Consider the following 5160-nt stretch of genomic DNA (forward strand, 5'->3'; position numbering starts at 1 on the left):
AGGCAGTAACCTCTTTGATATCAGCCACAGCAACTTCTTTCAAGACATGTCTCCAAAGGCAAGGGAAACAATAGTGAAAATGAGTTTTGGCGACTCATGAATATAAAACAAAACTTCTGCACAGCAAAGAAAACAGTCAACAAAACAATGAGGCAACCCACGGAATGGGAGAAGATATTCACAAATGACATTACTGACAAAGGGTTGATATCAAGATCTATAAATAATTTCTCGACCTCAAAAACCAGGAAACAAATAGCCAACATGGGACATATGTACTATGGTGAGTGCTGTGAATTGTGTAAGACTGATGATTTACACACGTTTACCCCTGAAACAAATAATACATTATATGTTAATATAAAAAATAACCAAGTTAAAAAATGGGCAGAGGATATGAAGACATGAAAAAAGTGTTCATCATCATTAGCCAACAGGGAAATTCAAATCAAAACCACACTGAGATACCATCTTACACCTTTCAGAATGTGAAAAATTGAAAAGGCAAGAAACCATAAATAATGGTGAAGTTGTGGAGAAAGGGGAACCTTCTAACACTGTTGGTTGGAATGCAAACTGGTGTATCCACTCTGGAGAACTGGCGGTTCCTCAAGCAGTTATAAAGAGAAATACCATATAATGCAGTGATTCCAGTACAGGGCATCTACCCAAAGTAAAGGAAATAATGAATTTGAAAAGATATATGCACCACTACAATTTCGCATTACTTACAATAGCCAAGGTATCGAAACAACCCAGGTATCCATCTAGAGTGGAATGAATAAGGATGACCCTTCATCCAAACCACCATCTACCTTCCATGCCTGCACCCCTAGATCACCACATTCTGCCTGTGCACTCCCCCGAGGACCCCAGATCATACCCACACTCCTGCCCAGAGAATTCCCTAGAAGTACCTGCAGATCCAGATCTTCCTCTTCCTTCTTGGCAGAAGTGGGCTGAAGCTCCTGGACCAGGAATCCAATATCTAGGATAAATTCCACTTAAAAGAAGAAGCACAAGACTCAGAAAGTGGGTTTTCATGTGCTTCAAGGGTCACACAAAGATCACTGCATCATTCCAACCCCTTCAAACCTAGCTGTCTCTGATACTACAAGTTAGAAAGGCTTCTCTGCTTTAGCTGCAAATGGTGTTCCAGTAGCGCCACTGTGGGAGAGTACAAAACAGTTCTGTAGGAATGCTAACAATTATAAATTTCATTAATATATGACAGTGATAGTGTAAGTCTTGCCTGGTACAGATTTATGAATTAGAGTCACATAAGGTTGAAACAGGGAGTGAGTCTTATCCCCCCAAAAAACATAAGACTTTAGTGAGTATAGCTACAGATGCAAGCCTCTTCATACTGTACACACACTGATCAAAAATAAATCTACTCATTACCAGCTACTGATCCCATCAGTGGGAATGCACTTTAAACACTTAACCACATAGGACGCCTGGGTGGCTCAGTTGGTTAAGTGGCTGCCTTTGGCTCAGGTCATGATCTCAGCGACCTGGGATCAAGTCCTTTCTCAGCAGTAAGCCTGCTTCTCCCTCTGCCTGCCACTCTGTCCGTGCTCACTCTCTCTGAAAAGCAACAACAACAACAACAACAACAAAGAAAACACCACTTACCCACAAAATAATACTCAAGCATTTTGTGTCTGATCTGCCAAAGCCTACCTTCATGAAGCATAACCCAGATGCTCTTGCATTTGGGACCCACAGCATCCCTTCATCCACAGGATTACTCCTATCAGTAAAACCTTGAGTGTCTTTGTAGAGAGAAGTTTGCCAGCCTTTCCTGTGGTGCATTAGTCAGGAGAAGTTGTAGATATTTATTTAAAGTCTGATGTAATTAATCTTGCTGCTGAAAAAAAACATAGAGTGACCGAAATATCACAGTCACCCAGGCCCTTCAGCACCTCTAATAGTGTCTTGAGGGTGTCATGAAGTGCAGTAAGCTATTAATCCTGGGCAGACTATTTCTGGATGACCTCTGTTGGCTGCTGGTCACAAGAGAAGCAGATAACATTGTGGGTGTAATTTCCCTGTCAGACGTACAGCAAGCCCTGATACTCAGGCCTGCAGTTGTGAAACTGAAGAATGTAGGGGCAGGAAGGTCACTTTACCAGAAGAAGCCCTTGGAGAAAACATGAACAAAGATTCTTGGTCATGCCATGCCTCATGAACACTGACCATAACAAAAGACAGTCAAACGGTTAAGAATGTGTATCAGGATTTAGTGATATGCATTTTTTCCAGTGATGCTGAAACTGGGCTTAAGAAACAGATTTTAAATGTTTGAAGATTGAAGATTCAGACTTGCATTAAAAAAACAAACAAACAACAACAACAACAACAACAAAAAAAAAACTATTTTCAGACTTTTGAAAAATTCCAGATGCTATGTGTTATCAAAGTGCACTATGTCCTGATTTTTGTTGTTGTTGTTGTTGTTATTTTTCATCTCAACGAATTCATTGTCCTGTAACAGGTAATACGACCTAAGAGAGAGCATGGCCTATTCAGGCCTTGTGTCTTATATCAGCACAAGGGATATATTATTACTGTGGTCCCTGGCAGCTGGAGACACACAGGGCTGGAGTGGGAAAGTCTTTGAACCTTTCTCAAACCAGTTTCTTTTCTTTATATTTGTGGGGCTGTTGTAATTTGAATATAAATAATTACTTTGTAAAACTTAATGACTTTTTATGCTGTGTCTGTTCTGATCTATAATATAAGTATTACTGTTTTATGCAGCTTTATTCATTTTTACTCAGTGAAATATTTTACACATCTTGGCAGGTAAACTTCACCATACCTGTTAATAAACCCCACTGGTTGTTACTGTAAATGGTAACTTCCTCAGTTAAGTTTGGATCTGGAAAGGATAAAACTTCAAATATAGCTACTGTTATAGTTTAAAAGCTCAAGTTTCCAAAAGCATGTGTAAAGACCTGCTGTGCAAAACTGCAAGCAGGAAGCTGATATGTGGAAAAAGTGCTCTGAAAATATCCCCTTTTTCTAGTGTATTGAAATGTAAAATCTTGATGTCAGTGTGACTGCTGATGGATTTTTGTTGGAAAGTGTAATTATGGAATATGCTGTATTGTCATGGGGTTGAAGAGAATGCTTCCTAATATCAGTACTCTAAAAATATCCACACCGTATTTATATACATGAGTATACTGTGTTTTTTTTTTTCTCCTTCTTTTTGGATATTTTATGGCAGATTGAAAAATCAAAATAATTCATACAGTCTGTAGGAGTGTTTGGGTGGCTCAGTCATTTAAGGGTCTCATTTTGGCTCAGGTCATTACCTCAGGATCTGGGATCAAGAAGAGTGTCAGGATCCCTGCTAGGTGGAGAACCTGCTCCTTCCTCTCTCCCTTCACCCCTTCACCCCTCTCCCACTCATGGTCTCTCTCTCAAACAAATAAATAATTTTAAAATAATCTTATTATCTATTAAAACACAGGTGAATGGATAAAGAAGAGGTGGTATGTATATATATATATATATATATAAATTACTCAGCTATAAAAGATGAGATCTTTCCATTTGGAATAACATGAATGGACCCAGAGGACATAAATCTAAGTGAAATAGGTCAAAGAAAAATATCATATGAGTTCAATCTTATGTGAAATCTGAAAAGCAAAATGAATGAACAACCAAACAAAAAAGCAAAATCAGACCTATCAATACAGAGAGCAAACTGATGGTTGTCAGAAGGGAGGTGAGGGCATGGGAGAAATGATGAAAGGGAGTAGGAGACATAGGCTTCCCATTATGAGATAAGTCATAGTGCTGAAAAGCACATCATAGGGAATATGGTCAATGGTATTGTAATTGTGTCTCTGGTGATGGGTGGTAGCTACACTTTTGTCAGTGTAGCATAAGGTAAAACTTGTCCAATCAGAAAGTAGCCCTGGCCCTCTGGCTTCTTGAGGAAATCCCTCTCTTCACTTCTGTGATAATTTACTTCCAGTTCCCTTCTTTGTTCATTTCTGCTTTTCCTTCCACTGCCAGCTTTTTCCTGTGTGCCCTTTTGGTTTGTGTTCAGTCCACATTTCTTCTCTTCATGGTCCTCATGGGGAAGCCCATCTATTCCCCAGCTTCAGAGAGCACCTCTCTGCCTTTTACTCTTCTCTCCTCTGAGCTCCAGAGACTATGTATGTGCTCAGTGAGGGGACAGCTCCATCAAAGCTCACTCCTTCAACAAGTAATTAATGGGAGCATTCTGTGTGCCAGTGGGGAACAAATACATAAGGTTCCTGAGCACATTCCTTTATTTCTTTAATTAGTTTCAGACGTTGAATTTACTGATTTATCAATTGGATAAAACACCCAGTGCTCATTCCATCACGTGCTCTCCTCAATACCCATCACCCAGTTACCTCTTCTCCCCACCAAATTCCCCTCCAGCAACCCTCAGCATGGTCCCTATAGTTAAAAGTCTCTTATAGTTTGCCTTCATCTCTATTTTCATCTTATTTTATTTTCCTCCCCTTCCCCTATATCCATGTGTTTTGTTATTTAAGTTCCACATATGAGTGAAATCATATGGTATTTGTCTTTCCCTGTCTAATTTCAACATAATATCCCTTAATTCCATCCACATCATTTTAAATGGCAAGATTTAGTTACTTTTGTTTAGTGAGTAATATTACACACACACACATACCATATCTTCTTTTTCCAGACTTCTAAAAGATCTATAGTTGCACCCTGTTGCTTATTGCACTTTGTGGTAGCCTCCTTAGATTCCATTTCCTATGCTATTTTCTTAGCTATATCATTCCAAATTCAAGTCTCCACACCTTCTGCCTTCCAAATGGTGGTTGCTTTTATACTTACAGACTTGCAGCATTTGTTTTCTCAGATCTCTGGTTGATTTCTTAGGTGTTCAGAATGATTTGACCTGTAGCTGTATTTGAAAGATGAGACAAACTTAACTTCTACCACCCTCCCTCCCCTCCCCAGAACTTTCAAAATGGATGTGGATACAAGGACTGTGAACCTGATGAAAGGCTGGATTTTGTTATCTCCCTTCTATAAGAGCTGAATATCATTTTAGCAACAGGTAAAATGGTAACTTGTGACACAACTTCTTCTTTTCCAAGCTTAGGTTTCTTTGGGGAAGCTGTACCA

General features: G+C 39.3%; 1 pseudogene; it reads left to right on the forward strand.

Annotated features, from left to right (window-relative positions):
* The first annotated feature begins 264 nt into the window (after positions 1–264).
* LOC116859259 lies at positions 265–2162 on the forward strand (annotated as a pseudogene).
* The last annotated feature ends 2998 nt before the right edge of the window (positions 2163–5160 follow it).

The sequence above is a fragment of the Lontra canadensis genome, unplaced genomic scaffold (genome assembly GCF_010015895.1).
Source record: "Lontra canadensis isolate GAN:19392208 unplaced genomic scaffold, GSC_riverotter_1.0 scaffold152, whole genome shotgun sequence".
NCBI classification, from domain to species: Eukaryota; Metazoa; Chordata; class Mammalia; order Carnivora; family Mustelidae; genus Lontra; species Lontra canadensis.